This window comes from Scomber japonicus, chromosome 1, assembly GCF_027409825.1.
Source record: "Scomber japonicus isolate fScoJap1 chromosome 1, fScoJap1.pri, whole genome shotgun sequence".
NCBI classification, from domain to species: domain Eukaryota; kingdom Metazoa; phylum Chordata; class Actinopteri; order Scombriformes; family Scombridae; genus Scomber; species Scomber japonicus.
In genome coordinates this window covers 6,845,752-6,868,127 of record NC_070578.1, presented here as the reverse complement: position 1 = coordinate 6,868,127, position 22,376 = coordinate 6,845,752, and positions in this window count along the sequence as shown.

Genomic DNA, 22,376 nt, shown 5'->3' with positions numbered 1-22,376 from the left:
CTCTCTCTCTTTCTGTCTGTCATTCACCCTCTCATCTCAATTGTTTACCTCTGTCCTTTCAGTCTGTCTCGCTCTCTCTTACTTGATTCACATCTGCCCCTCCTCTCTTCCCGTCTTAAGAAAATAAACCTGCTCTTTTGGAGCTCGAGCCGTACAGTGAGAGGGATGAAGGAGGAGCATGGGAAGGGTTTTTTTTTTCTTTTTCTTCTTTTAAACAAGAGAGGAGTGGGTAAAGAGGTGAGTGGATGAAATGACACCAGCAGCCAAAGAAAACCAAAGACCAAAGAGAGAAGGGGGGGAAATGAACTGACACATACGGCACACAAGCATGACTCACGTTTCATGATTGCTTTTCAATGCCTGAGTCATTTTTGAGCTGCCACTCGAGCTAATATACCCGCGCTAATGCTCAGCTGGGGAATAAACTGAGAAAGAACAGAGAGCGAGCATGTAACGCACACCGGTAGAAACTCGGGGAAAAGTTGGAAACACTCGAAAAAAAAATTCTCTACAGGTGATACTTTTTCTTTCTGCCCGTCGACTTTCTTGCAGCTAACCGAGTGGCGCAGCAGTAAAGAAACGGGCTCCACTTTAGATCTCAGGTTAATAAATCATAGAGAGGAGAGGCTTGTTAAATTGAACTTTATATAACTTCTGTTTAAAGGTCAGCGTTCTCTTTTTCGGAGGTAATTTAAAGATTAGAGGAGTCAGTGTTTCCATCACACTCACACACGCACATACACACACATTCAGGTGGGTATATGCACTCACACGCGCACACATACGCATATGCCATTCACATAAAGCAGCAGGTCTTAGGTGAGAGGGCCGGAGGTGACACTTTTTAATCATTTCTTCACCCGTGCAAACTAATCTGGGCGCCATTTGCACATACCTGAGCAAAGTCCAGCTCTAATTCCCATCGCAGCTAATGATAGAATTTCCATTCTTTTTCTTTGAATCAAGGCCTTGTTTGACAGATTAGAATGTCATTAAAAGCCGCCCATGCTGAGAAGGTCCAGATGTTGTCATTGATTGGTGTGAAGGCTGGCTAAAAAAAAAAAAAAATCTCATCAGTAGCTACTTGATGGAAACTTTCACTTATTTAAAGGTACACTCTGAATTTGTTGATGTACATAGAAGTACCCCCCCCCCCTCCCCCCCAACAGGTCTTCAAATTGGCTGGGGTAGAAATAAAAGCAAATACTAAAAAGTAGATATTCATTAAAAAGGTGGCTTGAGGTGTTTGAAAGTTCAAAAATGATAAATGCACTGACTCAAAGTGAAATTATCACCCTTTTCCTCCAAGTTTTTTTGTTCTAGTGTGCATGAACCTTTGTTATATCACTGCACAGCAAGTAATGAATCAACAGATAAGTTCCCCCCTTTCTCCTGCCTTACTTGAACCCATGAAAATAACATTACTTGAAACTGATGCAGAATTTTTTTATTGGAAGGGTTGTGCCTTCAATTTTAGGACAAGATTGGCTTTATTTTTTTTCATTGGTTGGAGTTTGATGTACTTTTCTAAGCTTGCATAAATAAAAACAAAACCCCAAACATACATGTAGCTTTGGGCTGTGACTTTGACAGGGCAGGAGGTCAGAAAGACATTTTGCCTTACAAGAAACAATCACCATACATGTTTAAAGTCAATCACCTTCGAATTTACTTAATTATGAACAAATATATCATGTAAACTATGAAAAGCAGCCATTCAGTGCACTGCTATACTGCTATCAAGGCCCTGGATGGCTATTAGAGGGAACTTGAAAATAGTCATATAGGTAGAATGTTGAAATAACAACCTCACTGATGGAAAGGCACTCATCAGGTGTCAGGTGATAACCCATAAAAGTGCATGCACAGTTCCTGGATGGTATATAAAGCAGTCTGTCTTCCAACATTATTATAGTTGCTCCGATTCCTGGATTGAAGCAATTTTTCAGTGCTGAGTTAGAAACTTTCAGTGGCATGAATTGGGCTGTCATTGTTGGATTCCCCAGCTATTGTTTATTCATGGCATGACTTAGCACCGATGTACTGATGACAGATTTGGGTAGATTTGATTTGAGTCTAAACAGCTTTAGTATGTTCAGTAGTGCAATTGGCTGCTTGCACGGAAATGCGAGTTCAGAAAGAGTTGTAATTTAATAAATATAAAACTGTATTCCCAAATGATCGTACATTCTGTAATGACAGCTTGCATCTTTGTAATGCGATTGGCAGCGGATACTAAAGGGAAACTGCAGTTTATTACGACTTGGGTTTTATTTTAATCACTCTGGCTATGGTAACATGGTACTTTCCAAAGCTGTTGATGCTGAGATCTCAGAACACAGCAAAATCACTAAATAAAGAACAGTTCCAACTGGGCAACAAACACAAGCAACACAAGATGATCATACAGGCTGTTAACATGTCGAGCCAGATTTTTTTTAAACCACTTTTTAGAGACTAAAACTGAAAATAAACACACCTGTAATGTTGCTTTAAAAAAGCCTTTTTTGTGAGTGTGCTCACTACAGGAAGTTGGGTCAAAGTATAAACCCAGGAGATTGGGATGAATGTTGTGAAGGATGTTTACAACAGATTGGTTGTAATTTTAACCACATGTCCTTATTATGTCCTCCAAATAAATCAGACTAATTTAGATGTATGTTTACCTGTATGATCAAGTAGTTGTTTCTTCTTGTCCTGTGTGACCTATGTTGAGTAATGTAACCATGTTCTAGGATCTCAGCATAGGCTTTGGTGAGTACAATGTTACCATACCTGATAGAACTGATGCCCAAAGCTATAAATAATACCTAAATTGTAAGCACAGTTATCCTTTAACCCTTACATACTGTTCAGGTCAGATTTCACCCATTTTGACATTTAACATCTGTAAAAACAATTTGATGACTTTCCCTAAAGTGGCCCCAAATGCACAAAAATAAAAATATTTTAAAAATGTTATACTTTGTAAAGGTGCTACAATTGTTTGTCTATTGAAGCTGTTCTGGGTGTAATTTGACATGAATCTATTGACGTATGTTTTAGTTAAAAGAATAGTTGATAGTTTTAATAAGATAGTACTTAGGAGGATTTTATGATGTAGCAGTGAAGTGAAGTTATATTTTCATGTCTTAGGTAAAATAGGACATGATATTGTGTGATAGTAGCTGTTTTCTCTCCAGAAGTGAGTGGTATAAAATCTAAAAAATACACTCTATCTGCTCTCTGAAACATTCATCAAGGTTTAATCACACATTTATTGATCAGTCAGGTCGACTGTAGAATATGAACAGTATGTAAGGGTTAAAGTGCCTTCCATTGGCTTGGTGTTCCATACAATAACACAAGATAGTCCTGACCATGATTTTGCAATCTGTAAAATTGATTATGAAACTATGAGATTAAGTTAAACGGTAAACTTTCAAAAGTACTGTGGACTTTGCAGTTACTTAACTAAATGGTTCCTCAGGATCCAGAGTACCTTTGGTTTTCTATCTTGCAAGTGAGTTATGTGCATTCACCTAGTATGCCTGGTGCGAATCAGTCCCTGATGATTGGATGACTTCTAGATGACTAGAAAGAAAATCACAGAGTGGAGGGTTAGAGCGCAGATGTCCATCAGAGTAATACTTTAAAAAGCACATCTCTCCTCTTCTCCCCCCCCCCCCCCCTCCTCTCCTCTTCCTCCTCTCAGAGAGGCCTGTCACATGCACTTTGCACTGATGGCTGACGGATCGGGCCAAGACACTCGTCTCAGGGCACTCCTCTATATATCGTTAATTTAATGCATGATGACGTGGCCAATTACAGTGGGCCTGCACGCTCAAATAGCATGTCAAAACCTGTGTATCAATCTATTAGGTCCTGTCTCCTTGCACATTACAAGGCACCTTAAAGCCCATCCCTGCCGCTGGAGGAAAGTGCTGACCTCATGGGAAACAGGCCTCTGATCCTCTCTTCGGCCTTTTAAAGTATATAAAAACAAACACAACAGACCTTAAGCTGGCATGAAAGTGAGATCAGGGGTAAGAGAAAGTAATCTATGGCTGTATATATGCATGGATATATATGCATTTATTCAAATAGCAGTGTTACTGTCATATCAGAAGCTTTTTACCTTTTAGTGTTTGAAGACCACTCAGTTGGCATGGACCGTGGTAATGGGAAGGGGTTGGTTGGTGCACTGCATTGATGTTGCCTCTCTCTGAAAAACTTCTCCTTTGTCTCTATCTCCCTCCTTCCCTCTCTCTTTCCTTGCCTCCCTCCCTCCCCGTGGGAGTTTGTTGCTGACAGGAGGGGCTGTGAAGTTTGACTGGCTCAGCTCAGGCTTTGATGCTGTCACTTCCCATCCACTCAGAGAGTTCAAGGCCATCAAGCTCTTGCAAATGAGCAGGCACCGGCGCACAGAGATGTACTGACTGGTGAGGCCAGGGGCATCTTGTCCGTCCCCATGCCCAGTGCAATGCCCCTTATACTTTCTCAGCTACAGGGGGATGGTGTGCTGTAACCAGCCATGTGCCTACAACAATGTATGAAGCATGCAGCAAGAAGGAAGCTTTACAGAAAGGTTTGCAAACTGTACCAGCTCCTGGAGTTCGTTTTATACATTGTGCCATTAGGTCAGATCTCAGAGAAGAACTGATTTACGTTATAGTGAAGAAGCAGAGGAGAGGTTTCTGGCATAACCTCATCTACCTCCAAGGTACATGGAGAAGTGAAAATAGTCTAAAAAAGTCAAAGGTCCAGCAACACTTTACTGTTAGACCAATGCATTTTGGCATATGGCCTTCATCGGGGTCAGGATTTGCATTGTGGTTAAAAACAGGGATTGCAATGTTTACCAGCACAAACAGAAGTGAAAATCAGAGTATCAGAGTAATTGAAGTAGCCTGTTGATGCTCATGGACTTTTTATGTGTGAAATAATGAAACTGTAAGACAATATGTATGTACCAAAAGTAGTCCACAGATCATTTCTGACCATGGCATGTCACGACACCAAACATATTTATGTATATCTTTGATATGGCTGCTGATAGGCTGCTGTTTCTGTGCAAAGACAATCATGCTCAACCTAAAGTTGTACTTTGAGACAATTAAAAAATGGTCTAAATCCAGATTAAAATAACAGAGAGAACTGAAATTCCTAGTAAGCTTTGAGATTGGCTGTATGTACCATATGTTGCTTTCTTGCTTGATCAATAGAGCTAATAGTCAGTGTTTGTAGCAACGAAACACAGACTGCAAAAGAAAGAGTGTGGAAGAGAGTGACAAATTACTCCACAATGAATCTGAAACACACCTTTAATACCTTTAGAGTGAATTTCTCTGTGCTTTAGAGGGGACCTATTGTGCTCATTTTCAACTCTATCTTTTTATTTTTGGATTTCACTAGAGTAGCTTTACATGATCCACAGTTCAAATACTCCTTATTTATCTTATACTGGGCCTTTATGCAGCAGTTCAGTTCACCCTCTGCCTCTAACAGGCAGTTTTAGCTCCTGTCTCTGTAAGGCCCCCTCCTAATGAGCCCAGCTTTCCAGTAACTGTATCAGTCGTGTTAACTTACTGTCGATGCAAACCCAATATTTCCTGCTTGGCTGCTTCATATTAAAAACTTTTAAATTACTAAATATATTTTAACATGTTACTCTCTGAATTAGCATTGTTAGACCAGTAAACTCAAGTACCATGCATGAAGCAGGTGACCATATAAAAAAGTCCATCATGAGCTGACATCAGCTTGGGCTGAAAGTAGAAAAAACTGTTGGAAACCGAATGTTCAGAGCAGTGTGAAGCTGGTGCTTTTTGCTCACAGTAATTACCTCAACAATAATTATCTCATTATTTTATACTTTGGCCATGTTTAATATGAACATCTGACATTGTAACCTTATACTGTATCTGATAGTAAGGTAAAGCATAGCAGGTGCTGTTTAAATGACAGTGTCACACAACAGTCATAAAAAATGAGTGTATGCTGTTTCGATGAGAATTTGGTCACATAATAACTTTGTAAATATTAACTTGGCTCTACTTTGTTGTACCCAAACAGACAAAACTTGAGTCTCTGACTCACATTTGTGGCCATTTAGGTGAAGTAGTTTTAGAAACAAGAAAACATTGCCTTCCCTATATCCCACCACTTGAGTACAGCAATACACCTAAAAAATCTACTCATACAATATGAAAATGACCTGAGTATGCCTGATAATGTCAGCACAGCTACAGTACACTCTGCTCATTTGCTTCCCCTGATATCATCTACAGAAGCTATAGGCAAAGACAGTCTTGTGTATGTGTGAGTGTGAGTGTGTATGTGTGTGTGTTTGTGTGCGTGACTCGTCTGCAGTTTGCAGTGGTGTTATGTAAAAGATCCAGCAGGGTTTTGGAAGCTGTGTTCTACCTTGTTGTCTGCACTACACAGCTGACAGATACGGTGATAAGAATGGAAAATGTGCGTTTGAGGAAGTGTGTGTTCAGAACAGTAGTGCGGTTGCGTGATCTCCAAATCCCAATATGTGTGTGTTTTGTGTGTGACTAATGATAATACTATAGTGTGCTGTGTGTTTGTGTGTGTGTGTGTGTGTGTGTGAGAGAGAGAGAGAAAGAGAGAGAAAGAAAACCAGAATATTCAGTGTGTGTGTGTGTGTGTGTGTGTGTGTGTGTATGTATGTGTGTCCATGTGTGTGTGTGTGAGCGACAGGGACGGGCGCTGATCTCTGGAGTGACAGGGCTAATCTCCCCAGTTACTGTCCCGCTCTCCTTGTCCTGTCGTGCTCCAAGTGGCTCTGTGATCAGCTCGCATTAAAGCTAAACACTTTGACTGATTTGGAGGAAAATCAAAATCAATTTGCACCAGGGCCCTCTATTCGGAGCCGTCCCCCCCGGGCCCTGGAGCTTGTCACATCCCCTCGGTGTGGAATTGACGTTTTGACACGCAAAGTTAGATTAAAAAAGAGACAGAGAGAGAGAGAGGAGAGAGAGAAAGAAAGGAAATGAAGTTGAGTTTTCCTCCTGCCCACTTCCATCATTTCCCAAACCAGCCATGAGATCAAGGTAACCTGGAATGTGTCACTGTTGAACAGGTTCAATCATGGGATGTCAATCAGTGCCGGCTGGCACGGAGCTACCTGGTAGCTCGATGTTCTATTATGTAAGTGTAAGCGTATGGTGGGTTTTGAGCAGGTCCCATGATACTTTTAGAGGAAAACAGTGAATGAACTCACGAACTGATGAACAAATTAAATTGGAGGCTGACAGACGTAGAGACCAAAAGACGGCTTGGGGACAAGTTGACTGACAGGTTTGATTGAAAGCGGGGCCACAGAGGAGTGACAGGCCGACAGACAAATGGAGTGTGACAAGCTAAAGCTGGTGTGTGACACCGAACACCATCAGACATAAGGCGACGGCGATGCGACAATTGTGGCGTTTGATGGACAGAAGGTTGTCACGGCGAGTAAAAGTAGTGAAGGGTGATTGGCACAGGGAGTCTTATCTGAGAGTTTTCCTCTGTTTTAACATTTGCATATGTGTGTATGTGTGTGTACGTGCATGTGTGTGCGACAAGAGCAGCAGTGTGGAGCGTAGAGGAAAGTGGGGTGGGGTGGGGGGGGGGCATATTGAATTAAAGTGACAAAAAGTAGGGGATGTAAGATGAGGGAGAAAGAGAGAGGAAGCCAGGAGAAAGAGAGATCAGGTCATGTGGAGGTGAGTGGCCTTATCACACACACACACACACAGAGGATGTGGTCCATTTGCAGTGACACGCGTAGTGATATCTCAGCTGGCGTCGGCGAGGAGACGGGCTGTTTGTCGGCCTTGACAGTTTTGGGTGGGCTCAGTGCATCACACCAGCTCCTCCACTGTGAACTCTGCTGAACAAACGTCAATCTCCCGCCGTCTTATGGGGATTTCAAACTTAAACAAAACAGAGAGGGCAGAGATAGAAATAAAAGAAGATGAAAGAAGAAAAGTCTAGATTTGATAGGAATCTACAGTGCTTGCTCACAAACCCCGGGAATGTGCAATTTATGCTTCATGAAATTATGCTTCATGATCCTCATCTGTTTTTTTTTTGTTTTTTTCACTGTGTAATCTCCCGCACTTGTAACGAATTGAGATACTGCCGTGACTTGTTTGTAAAACAAGCTGTTTTATGTGTTAATGCATAAACACATGGATCAACTTCACTTGATTTTCAGGCATCATCGGCTCCTGATAACTGCAGGGTTTCAGACCACCCCCATTTAATTAGCTTGATTATATTGTTAGGTTTTTTTACTTGCCGACATAACCATAGCAGCTCTTTTAATTAGAATTAATTGCGCTCTAAGTGGAGGTCTTTCAATGAACATTAATATAAATTGTTAACTAATTAATCATCCTGTTGCTGACTCTTCCCCGTTGTTAACGCTTATCATGACCTCACTGAGTCTCTGGTTTCTGCTGAGGATCTAAATATTTTCGCAGGCGATTTCAAAGCTGACCAACTGACACAAAACCATGTGCCTCCCAGCTTCCTATTGGTATTCATTAGGGTCAGCCCTTGACCTCTCGGCTGATATGATATCATGGTCAGTGTGGGAGCGAGTGAATCAGGCGTGTCACGGTGCTGACATTACAGGCTAGTCACGCTCACTAATGGGTAACGGCTCTGACGTCCAGTGCCGTCACGTGGTTCAACCCCACGATGTCACGGCGCTGACAGGCCTATTAGCCAGGGTAGATGGGGAGGTGAGGGGGGGGCGTTGACATAGATAGCCCCTGACAGGGGGAGATGTAGGAGAGAGTAGGGTCTGTTGACACAGATAGCCCCTGATAGGAACAGAATGGTGGAGGGGATATAAAGTAAATGTAAGAGAAGCAGCATACTGTAAAGAAGAGTGCTGTCTGTCGACTTCCAAACAAATAGAGTGTCATGGCATTTGTGTGAATCTAAGGTAGTTTCATCCCTCAGTGTATGCACAAGATATTAATACATAGAACCATCTCATTCTGAATCTGGCCTACCCCCTAGACCCCAGCAAGGTTTCCATAAATGGAAAGTTAATTTATGACTACAGCTGGGCAATATCTATCAAATGAAGGCACAGCTATGTTAGCAGAAATGGATTTAACTTTTTCAACTATTTGCATTATTATCTAAAATAAAATAAAGTTTATAATATAGTTAAATAAGTTTTGCTGATACATGGTTGTTTCTAAACTGCTGAGTGTTTTATTTTAAGTGAACACGGTCGGTATTTAATTGAATCTAGTGTTGTTGATATGTAGAACAAGTTCAAAAATTGCAGGGTAAAACTGAGAAGAAGGAATGAACCAAAACAAGAAGGTTTCATGTTGCTGAAGAGGTCAACTTGGGATAATTGAGCAACTTGCTTAATTTTCAGGTGCTATGTGTCCCATTGATCACCACAAGCAGATATCCACACTTTCACATTCATATCTTTAATATTTAGATTAGCTGCTGCCTATCTCACGGCCTACATTGGTCTACAGACAAAACATTTAGATAGATTTGAATGAAGAGCTGAGCTATTCTACCATAGTAGCACTGGCACATTTAGAGACACACAATCAGTGTAGGGTAATGCATATGTCTATAATTTAACAGAGAATAACAAATTATTCAAGTTTACTTGAAGTCAGCCAAGTGTTTATTATACCAGTGCACATGCAGCCATGGTCATCAACGTCCTGATCCTGGGCTGTCAACAACAAGGGAGCTGTCCAAGGTACTGACTCCGCACTGGACCGCTTCATTCCAGGCAATGACTAACAGTACCAAGTCTAATCACCAGTTTGAAATTTACATATTCACCAGTTTGGATAAATATATGATAAAAGCATGCCTGTGATCTAGTTCAGGTAGCACTGTAACATTTATCCGATGCACCTTTATAATCATGGCACCATATTTAAGCCATCAATACTCTGCTTACTCTGTGCTGAGTACCTGCTTCTAAACCGCACATATGCTTGTTTGCTGCCGTTCGTATAACACTTCAAAAGCCCCACCTCCACACCAGCATCCACCTGTAGCTTTGAGTCTTTCTTTCCCTACAGGAGAGGATTTCAATATTTCCATCCGGGCAGCGATCAGAGCCTAAACGTCAGACTCTAATGATGTACATACAGTATTCTACATTTAAATAATAATCTACTTCATGTGAATAGGGTGACTGAACTCTATTTTCACCTGTTTGCAGAGTCTTGAGTTCAGATTCCCTTATTCATCAGATAACCATGCCAAAGATTGGCGGCATTTCGACTGGAAAGAACTGTTTGAGGTATTGAACAACTGGCAATCAAGGAGGTTGAGTTGGAACTCCAGAGTAATGCATTTAAAGGCTTGTTAGAAGCCAAAACACTGCACAGCCGTTTGTAATACTCAAAGACAATATTTTACAAATCTGCAAATTTATCATGGCGGCAACTGTTTTATTTTTCATTGTGACGATCATGAGGTTAACAGTTGAATACAGCATTTACATTACAAAACAATCCACCAAGAGTATGTCCTTGCACGTATGTAACTGGTCAACACAGTACTGGATGTGTATCATTCACAGAAAACATCTAATTTGTGTTCATGTTTAGCAACCGTGAAAAGCAGCTGTGAGCACGGTGTCAAAGCTTTGGGTCCATTCTGTAGGTCCTGTGGGCTGCCACTGCTTCAGCCCTCAATATTTTGAGTGCATCCCCATTATTTCTGCTCCTCATAACTGGAGCGTCAGGGGGAGGGAAAAGAAATATGGTTTTAGATGTAACGAGACGCATACAGGCCGTGGATGTATTATCAGCTCAGTAAAGTTATATTTACAGTGAGTGGAGCAGATTCTGCAGCTGTCTCCAGTGTTTACAACGATAAGTGTGTCCTTAAATTGAGAGTGACGTGTGCATTTACGAATGACACACAGCAGCAGCAACTTCATTAACACCACATCGGTCAGGATTTGACGGTAATTAATGTTCTTTGTTCTGTCACACATCTACACAGGTCAGCTGTTACATACAGATTACAGGTTTATACAGTGGAAATGTCTGTAATAAAGCAGCCATGATGGATACATTCCTATCTCCATCAGAGCTGTTACGACATTTTTATTTTGGGTTGCTGAAAGTCCAAGATAAGACTACCCCCTTGCTCCCCCTCAACATCTGACTGAAGATTTTGATTTTTTTTTTTTCATTAAAAAAATTGGCAACATTTACATTAACTAGCCTGTGTTTAAGGTCACATTTTCAACATCATAGGACAGAATAAACAAGGAATATATATCAAAATCTTTTTTTAAAACGGTTTAATATGCAAGCAGTCGCAGTTATGGTCATAGTAAATATCACACTTCCGGCAGGAGCTCAGCAGTCAGAAAAAAAGTGAGCATCAGAGCAAAGATTTGAGAAAGTCAAAAGCTCAAATAGAAGTTTAAACATCTCAACTCTCAACACAGAGATGACTGAATATGAGCCGACCAACATAACAACTTGGCTAACACCTTAATAGACAGGTTTTGGCAGCTTGTGGAAGATATCATATCAAGATATCATACATATGTTTTCTCTAGAATGTAAGCAACTGTAATATAACCCTATTTCTATGGCATCTTTATAAAGCTAGAATAACTTTCAAAATGTAACAGGAGAATTTGTTTGCTGCCTTGAATTAAGATATGATGAACACACACAAACAACTACAGTGTGTGCAGTGCTAAGCAACAACATGACTTGACCGGTGGCGTTATCGAGCGGAAATACGGACAGCGCTACTCTGCCGTTGCAACTACATTGCCGTCGGAGAGGGTATTATCTTAAAATCCTGTCTTCTGCCACCTAGTGTCTACAGTTATGTAGTGCAGCCCACTTTTTTTTCTTTTTTTTTATTACCACTGCAGCAGCACTGTGGTAACATGGTGGATGCTTTACCTTCACAGGTTGACAGCAAGTGTAAAAGTGACTATTATACACAGGAAATATCATGATTTTATGTCTCTAGTGTTACTCATTACTTGCAGAATAAATCATATTATTGTAACAAACATGTCACCAGTGAACAGTGAAGAGAGATGGAGCCGAGGGTAAGCAATATGCTGTGGTGTACTTTTCACTGACTACAAGGCACAAGAGGATGTAAGAGATCAGAACTGCAGCCGTAAGCTAGAGACTGGTGATTTAAGGAAGAGATGGGTGTGTTGAAACAGAGAGCTCTCAAGCAATAACATATGAACTGTTCAGTCTAGGAGAGGGGGAGAGAGAGAAATGGAAAGAAGGCACTGTTCCTTTGCAGATATGCCAAATGTCTAGGATAATGGTGTGACATACCCGTAATGCACTTGGGGCTTCAGGTTAGGCGAGATGACACTATCTCAATCATGCTCCACCGACACAAACACTCAGATGTTCCCCAGCTGGCCCGGAATGACAGCAAGGTTAGAGTACACACGCACACACACACAAACATGCAGAGTTGCACACACTCAGTCCCCTCCCCCCTCTCATTCATCGGGATGCGTTGCACTGCATGGCGATGATCGAAAACGACCAGGCCCTAATAAGAGCGGCAGCTAAATGACACACTTCATCTGTGTTGCTCATCTCAACATTGCTTTCCACCCGCATGTGGATCTCTTCAACTGCATTGTACTCTCAGCACTGGACTGTGTATACTGAATAGCTTCCAGAAAATGGCTTGTTTCTCAGTATCTCAAATATGATGTAGGGAATGGAAATTCCACCATTTGAAGAAAATCCGACACACGTTCACCATGTGATATGAAGCACTATTTGAGGCGTTTTTCCCAAGCAGACAGTGGATGGTAGTGTAAATATGTTAAAATTCAATTGTCTGCTCACTAAGTAACTGTTGCTGACGCTTGTGTCCAGCTGTCAAACCCCCACGTGACAGATCAAATTTACAGTGATAATGGTGGCATATTTACCACTCAAATTTCAAAATTTTGAGTTAGAAAAAAACAGGCAATCTTTATGAGCTGTAGCTAGTTAGCTCCACTAGTCTATGGAGTCAATATTAATGCTCATTATTAACATTATCAGGTTAACGTTAGTGCTATGATTTGGGTGAAAATGCTGTCTAGAATTGACTTCTTAATGTTCTAAGCTGAATCATTTTAAGATGAGAATCTTTAAAAGGGTCTTAACTATGTACTTGATGGCTACATACATGATACCATGCTAAAAAAAGTGAGCATTTTCCACCAGGTTCTCATATATAAGATACATAAACAGCATTGTTCTAATAACAATAATAATAATGATAACAATAACAATGATAATAATAATCATAATAATAATCAATAATAATACTTTATATATATGGCACCTTCCAAAACATAAGTACAGAGTGCTTTGCAATAAAAGCAAAGGGTTGATAAAACACAAAGGAGTAAAACACAAAATTAAAAATATGAATATGACATTAAATACAAATTGAAACAAGTGAAATAAAATATAAAGTAAATTTTAAGAAAACCCTGCCTGAGATAGTCTTATGTCTTTGGGCAGGTCATTTCAGAGCCTTGGGGTTATAATGGAAAAGCTTCCTTTCCCCTTTAGTTTTCAGCCTGTATTGCAGTTTAGAAAAAGTCAGTCCTAGTATAATACATTATTTGTTTTGGGTAAAGCACTTTGAATTGCATTGTTAGTAAAACGTGCTATACAAATACATTTGCCTTGCCTTGCCTTGCCTAGTATAAGGTAAACATGTATGTATGCATGATGAGGAAAAAATAATATTGGATTGTTTTGTCATTCTAAGATAGCTTTGTTTAGCAGCTTAGCTAATTTATGATATATTGTTTATAACTTAAAATGTAACGAAACAAATATTACAGTTAAAAACGTTACAATAAAGAGGGTTTTTAGGATGTGTCTAACTTGTGTGGCTTGTGAGCCAAATACTAATGTTATTTGTATGTGTGATAGTTGTGAATGGGGTTTTATGTGAAAATGTAACTTGAATCATTACTGCTGTCGTGCAGTAATGATGGGTTAGGTTACAGGTTAGTAGAAAAGTAGTTAGCCAGATACACTAAGATTTGCTTCTTATGTTAGAATAGATACAGACTCTGTTTAATCAATTTCTTATATGTTTGTCTATTTGTTTGTTTGTTTTAAAAAGGTATTTAAAAAAACACTATCCAAACTCTTTATATATGGAGTATTGGTCTATAGACCCATGTAGTTACTAAGTATAAGACCTCAACTGTATTACTGTTTCATTACTGATGTTTGTGATTTACTATTGAAAAGGATGATACAGAAAAGCTTTGTAATAAACAAGCAATCAGCAATGGACACTTTGTTTTCATTTAGTCGCCAGTATCTCCAACAAGATGTTTCTGATCTGTCCACTGATGCTCCTGGCCCATCCTGCCGCCAATGCAGCATCAGAAACTCTCTCAATAGTAGTTGAAGCAAGCTGTAGCTGGTGTACAAATGGGAATTGCAAGCTTCTTCCAAGATATGTTGGACAGCTGGTTGACTCTGATTGGCCCATCATCATTCCAGTGATGTAAACCCCATGTCTTCCATTACTATCTACCAAACGATCAAAGGATCATTCAAGAAGCCAAGAGATCTGACAAGTATTGTTATAATTTATGACCAAATGTCAGTAGTGCTGGTTCATATTTGGAGCCTTGGTGGTGGCCATAGAAGAGTTCTTACACTACAGGTACAGGTAACTTGGATTGTAGTTATCAAAATCAATCAGGATCACTAGAGGTATGTGTAGATGATGTTCACTTTCAACCAAGCAACAAAGAAACAGTCCTCTTGAAATGAAAGATTCTCTGTCACATGTAACCAATTTGGAGTTCAATTGACTTAAGAGATGTAACCCTGGAATGTCTGGCCTGGTGTACTTACAATATCTTTTTACCAGATGAGCTAAAACTAAAAAACTTGGTATACAAGACCAGTTCTGTCATGCTTCATTGCTGTCATTGTGGCTTTCACTTCTCATATGTTCGCTACTCTGTAAAAGTGATTTTTCCTTTCCCATAAATGACGAGGGCTTTGGTGCCATGCGATTTTTTTATTCTTCTGGTCTGAGACCTTGTGGTTTTCTTTGGTGACTCACGATGAACTTAAAGCAAAGATCAAACAGTGCTGCACAGTTTTGCTGTCCAGGATAACAGGGATTTGAGATTGCATCGCTTTTTTCCCAGACCATGGCAAAGCTGTGTTGTGGATGGTAAAGACATGTTCTGTGCATGCTCTATGATCTTTACATGGTGATACATGCATGACCACATCCTTTCCATGAACTTATCAAGCCCACTTCTGTTTGAGCATACCAATATGTATGATCTATACATTGTCAGTAGACTATGTTTTCTGTTGGGCTGAACATAAATCTCACATCAAATAACCTTTAGTTACGTCACAGAAAAGGGATACTTTAGTATTCTTATACCTGAGTCAAGAAGATATTTATTGAAAGACGAGGTTATTGCCGACTGAAAGAATCCTGTCACAAAAAGTGGCAGTGGGGACATGGGAGCAGGTATTTGTGGAAGTCTCTCTTGAAAATGTTCCACCATTGTTGTGCTGACCTTACTTTCTAATACTGCCCCCATAGATCATTTGCTGAATTGCATCTAGTGACCTGAGGCTGTTGCTGGAAAATGCGGAGTGTATTCATTCAGAGCTCTTTTTATTGTTTCTTAATGCCAATATAGTACAAAATTAATAAATACAAAGAACAGAGAACACTCACTGACACAGAAGGGTTCCCCAGCAACAGACAAAAGGTTGAATAAAACAAAAGATTGCTATTTTTTTCCTGCTCGTATTAGCTAATAATGACGATTATTCTACATTTAAAAATATATATCACAAACCACACATTCAGGCTATAGTTAATTTTAGTAAGGCTGGAAGTAAAAACAAAATACAAAAAAAAGCTTCCTCCCACCCACTGTCTCACTCACTTTAGTCTATATTGCCAACAATATGCAAGGTACATTCTTAAAAAAAAAACAATAAAACGAACACTTGAATGAAAATTAACTAGTAATAAAACTGAATAAAACTAAAGATAATCCACAAATGTAGATGATAAATACATGTAACATAACCAAAACCAAATATTAAACTAAACAGATGAATGAAAGAATTGAAAGAGCAAGTGAAGCTTCCTCACACTCATGTATTTTACTTTTTATTTGCAATTTGAGGACAAAATGGTTTATTTTTTGCAAAAGTTGGTTTTGCTTTAAGCAAATTGTGCTTGTGATGTATCATTTTTATTATTATTATATCATATTAAGGCAAAATGAGATAGCAAATTCCCTTTAAATAACACATAACACACAAAATAAAAATGTGGTGTGGTAATCTTGTATTTAACCTAAATTAAGATATGTAACACCTTCCAACAATGCCAGCAGCCATTGAGGCTCAGTATTATCCACCAAAAAGAGTCACCCAAAGCTGAGGTCTAGTGTGTATTATGCATATTTTTAACCATTATCCTCCATATTTGGCATCTCAGTGAGTGTTTGTCTACCTACTCTCCATCTCTGTCTCTCTCTCTCGCTCTCACTGTCTCTTTCTTTCTGCAGCAACCACCCATCGTCAGTTTCTCCCCTCAATGCTGGGAGCACACAGGCAGACTCCTTCCACTCACCAGGGTGTAATCTCTCTTTGTTTACACTGCCAAGGGGTTATTTGGCTGTCTGTTAGAGTGTGACACAGACAGTGCTACACTGTCAAAGACAGCCTCAGCACACTGCAGACAAGCCGATTCTGTATTCAGTGTATCTAACACGTCAGCCTGCACTGACAGTGTGTGATGGCCTACAATCACACAATACGCTCTGAAAAACAGGATCCATCATATGCCAGAAAAAAGAAGGAAAAAAAGATTGGAGAATAGCCATTGGCTGTGGTTGCACTTGTCATTTCACCCTGAGTTTTGAGACCTGGTGTTAAAGATGGGATTTTGTCAGATCGCGTGGCTCGGTACCCACACTTGGCCTGAAAATGGCTGTCATGTGATTCATGTTGCTGGATTAATTTGAATCAGAGTCTGCATTATTTTCACTGCCCTGTGACTCCCCATATGTCTACACAGAGATATGTATTTACATTGTAGCTGGTTTGCAATCACACTTCATAGAATGCAAGTAAAATAACATGCTTCTTGTTTTGAAGATGTGATGCCAAATATTTTATGCCTTTGTAGGTTGGTGGGGTATTTTTTGCTTTTACTGTAATAGAATACAATAGATCCCTTGCCAGATTCAAGCTAGAGACATTTTAGTGATTTGGCATTCATATTAGATCACTGGACATTTTTTGACAATCCATCAAAATCCCTGTACTCTTCTCTTTTTGTTCTTTATTTTACTTTCAGATTGTCTACTTCTGTGCAGTCTTCCTTGCTACTAGTACATTTATTTATGACATTTCAGTCTACTATAACTTCATTGGTTATAAGAACGATCAACAATTGGACAATTGGCAGGTAAAATACACTTTTTTGGCCATTTTGTTTGGATAGTTGATAGCGAAGAGGCAGACAGGAAACAAGGAGGGAAAGGAGATGGTATGAAATGGAATAAAGGTCCCCAGATGAGGATAGGGATGCGTGGTATCCTCTGAAGCACTTGAAGCAGTGAAGCACATGTTGCCTTTAAGGTAGTTTGGCAAAGAAGATTTTTTTTTGTAGAAAAGAAAACTATAAAATGTCTCACTGACAACACTTATGATGCTTGGTCACATACTGTAGCATATCTTTGTGTAGACCTACAAGGTGCGACTTCATACCCTACACAAGACAGTGATAAAAAAAAAGAGAAAATAAAATATTAAATATATATATATACAGATTTTTATTTTTTGTATTCACCTTTACAGTATGGTGTTACCATATTACAGAAATATACAAATAATAATCACGGAGATAACTGCGAACACAATCAGAAACAAAGATAAATACAGCCAATAAATAAATGTATAAAAATCTGTCATTTCTTTAATTATTTGAAATTATTTTGATCAATCATTTATCATTTCAATTATATTATTCATGGCTCTACTTGATTTGAATTTATTGTCTTCACACTGCCAGGAATATCAATCTGATGGGGCATAATTTTGTTTCAATTTAAACATTAATATAATAATAATAATGTTTTTATCTTTATAGGCAAATTTAAAGATAATGATTTAATGTAAAGCCTTCTCAGGTCATTGTAACTCCTCCTTTCCCTGAAACAATACTGTAGATATGACCTCTGTGTCCTCAATGGTTGCTACAGCTCTGACATGCATGCATTATTCTGCTCCTACTCTGCCTCTAACCTACCTGACCAATGAAGGCAATGAGTACCAGCCAATCAGAGGCAGAGTAAGACAGGTCTTTGTGGTAGCAGGTGGGGGAAAAACAAGATGGCACACTCACTGTTCTATACTATCAGTGCATTGTGAGCACTGATACACCTCATTAGGCCTCTCTGGTTACTCTGTGTATGGCCTGAATTAACCTATAAGTCATGTTATGAAAGAGAAGCCATCATATTTACTAAATAGCTGCAGATGTATGAGTTGACACATTTGTCCTGTTACTGGAAATGCAGGTGTACATCAATAGAATGACCCTCCCCCCTGTGACAGCTCCATTGACAGGTTCAAACAGATGTCAGTGGTACAGTATGTGTATAAAGGCCATTCACCAAAAACAATCAGGGTAGTTTTCACTGTAGGAGGAACAATTTGGAGAAAAAAAGTTCATGCTCAGTGCACAATAGTAATGACTCACGCTTAAAAGGAAGTGGCAATGTATTGTTTTTTCCCAGAAGACTCACTTGTGAGGAATGAATTCCTGGTAAGGCTGCTGCAGAGAGAAAATAAAGAGTGATGTACCTTCTTATCTGGACAGTCCACCAGTCAACTAATACAATATGATCTGATCTTAGGAATAAAGCTTCAATGTCAAGCCAATTCCTTTGCTCCAGCAGTAAAACAGGTGTATGGCCTACTGTATGTCCGTGTTTGCAGATGTCTCCTTGAGGTGTGTGTATATGCATGTATGTACATGTGTGTGTTTGTTGTGTAACAGGAGATTTGCTATTCATTAAAGATTCTGGTACTTTCATTATTCACACAAAGGTGTGCACCAGCTAATCAGACTGAAATCACCAAGTAAGAGAACGCGTGTGTGTGTGTGTGTGTGCGTGTGTGCGTGTGTGTGTGCATGTGTGTGTGTCTTAAAAAGCCCAGAGACAGATTTCATCCATTACGTCAATTATGAATTAGCACCTCTCTGCCATCTCTCAGCTCTCCCTCTCTCTGTCGACTGCTGTCTTAATTAGCCAAACACAAGGCATCAACTCATTCTTCCTGCTGCAGGAGCTGTCCTCACACATACACACACACACATACATACATACACACACACACACACACACACACACACACACACACACGCACACACACACATACACACACACACACACACACACGCACGCACAAACAAATATAGACAAAGAAAGGTGTATAGCCTCATGCAACCACATGATGTACATGTGCACACGTATGCAAGATGCAGATTTACTTAACATTTAACTCCTTGCGCATGCATACACACACACAAACAGGCACACACACACACACACACACTCACACACACACACACACTCACACACACACACACACACACACACACACACACACACAGACACACAGTGGAGGAAGCTAGTGGTTTTAAATGGAGTGTGGGGACACATAATGAGACAGTCCTTCACATAGTGTCATGGTGTGACTATCTGTTATCAGTGTCCTATCTGGCCTGTTTCAAGTGTAATATGAATCAGGGCCCTGACAGGCCCTTAGCACATAGATCTGTCACTTCTCAAAATGCGATGGACTAAAAAGGAAGTGGAGTTGAAACATGGCCTTCTCAGCTGAATAGGGGTTTAACGTGACTGACAAACCAAAGAGAGCCTATTAAAAGCTACAGTTTGTGTGTAAATGAAGATTTAAAGATTGAAATTCAGGTTTTATATCAATTGATGAGCTTTGTGTGATCACAAAGGACTGTGATAGGTGAGGTAGGTAAGATTAGCCTGCTGGCCAGTTTATCTTAAAGCTGCATTAATCAATATTATTATAATAACAATGGGCATGACTATGTAATGTGTCACTTTTCATGACAAACCCGCAGAGACTTATCATCTAACTCTGTTGTTTCCCTCAACTCTGTGGAGCATTTTAGCATCTTTCAGCTCATTGTTTTGGTGTTTCAGCCCCTAACATGTTGCAGTTCACTTTGATTCAGTCTCACTGCTCTGATGAAGCGCTTTTTCAGCTCCAACAGGTTTCGCGAAAGCTCTGTTACACTGCTGCCTAGCACCAAACAGCACACAGAACTACTAACCAGTTAAAGAGCTTTTTCTCATGAGTTGGTAGAGATCAAATATTGGATTTACATTTGACAGGTCAGACACATGACTTCAAATGAATGCTAATATTTCTCCATAGCTGCTGGATGTGTAAATAGGTAGCCTAATCATATGCTAATGTTGCATGTCAGTGTTGTCAATATGTCAATATGTTGACCACATGTGTTTACAGCTGCCCCCAAGAGAATTATGGCCCTATTTTAAAGATCTATAGTGCATGGCATGAAGCGTGTGGCGCAAGTGCCTTTGGGGTGTATCCAAATCCACTTTTGCTATTTTAACGGCGGAAAACTACGCCAGGCGCATGGTCTAATCATCGGCGTGTTTTGGGCATAACATGCAGTAAACCAATCAGAGTGTCATCTCCCATTCCCTTTAATATCCAGGAGTGCTGTCACCTTGGCGGATTGTTAGTTTGATGGCGGATTTACAAGGATTGGTCACATGACTACATTGACAGTTTCATTGATCATTACTGCCATTGACTGATTCTGTGGCACATCATTGTGACTTTTAATATGTTGATGTACATCATAATACAAATTCACATTGTGGTCCTTTTATTAGTGATGTTTTGCATGTTTGTGTGCTGCCCGTGTGCCCAACAGACACAGTGTCTGCGCGCTGTGCACCCGTCTATATATGAGCATATAGGACTCTTGATGATGCGCTCTTTAATAACAGTGACATATGCGCCACTGACTTTAGACTTGGTTTTTTTTGGTCAGTAGCGCAATCGCTTTCCTCTGCCTCAAAATAGCAACGCGCCACCAATGCGCCTGACCACACCTCATTTTGAGATCAACACACCCATAGGCGCACAGACTGGTGCAAGTGTATTTGCTGTTTAGACAACTGCAGCAAAATGACAACTGCCACGCTCCCGCCATTCGCTGTGCGCCGACTGCAAGATGGGGCCCCAAATGTTACTTCAAGGGTTGAGACATTATATAATTTATGTGATTTCTATGGTAATTTTGTGAATCCAAGTGATAAGATGTAAAACATTGCATTGTGTGATGATTCTACTGTTGTGTTTACCCTAATTTACATACTTGATGGTACAGAATATTAGAAATGTATTTTAATGTTCAATGCAATCAGTACATTTGAGCAGAGTTCGGTGTTTAGAATCTGAAATGAAGAATAAATGACACACTTTAATATACTGTCACTCATTATCTTACTGTACAGTTATTTCTGCTATATTATAGTGATCTATAAACCTAAATACTATCCATTATTCTTCACTTGAAGTTCATATGTTGGCATTTGGAAAAAGAGTTTGTCTAACAAATGTTAATATTTACCCAAAGTCCCACTCACAATACGAAAATACACTATAAATCACAATACTTTAAATTAAACGTGAAGTTGCTACACATTTCTGTTTATTTTCAGTAAACCATGACTAACTGAGCTGGCAGGCTGTGACATCCATCACACTTACAGTGGGTAGTTAACACCCACAGTGTCCATCCCCCAACACTACCTCTGATCCTTCATGAGTGAGATGCTCAGCGACTCATTTGATCGTCCAAGAACATGAGTAGTGACAGAGAAAATATGATGGATTATTAAGTGAAAGAAAAAAAGCATTTGTATTGAACACACACAAAATGATTCCATCTTTATGTGCATGTGTTTTAAATTGCATTCAGTATTCTTCTTGTCATGTTACTGGTTCATCAAGAGGTTAAGACTCTGACAAACACATCAAAATTCTGATTGACAGCCTGTCAGTCAAACATTCAAGTAGGAAGGTAGGCATGACTTGTGTCAAACTCAACATCTTGAGGTTGAGCCACAGTTGTTGTGATTGTGTTCAGTGTCAGGTAAAAAGGAACATACTGTAGGTTGCTATCTATGGCTGTTTTGTATGCTGCTGTGAAGCTTACTTCACACTTTGCCATCAGAAAATCAAACCAGGTAAACAAACAAC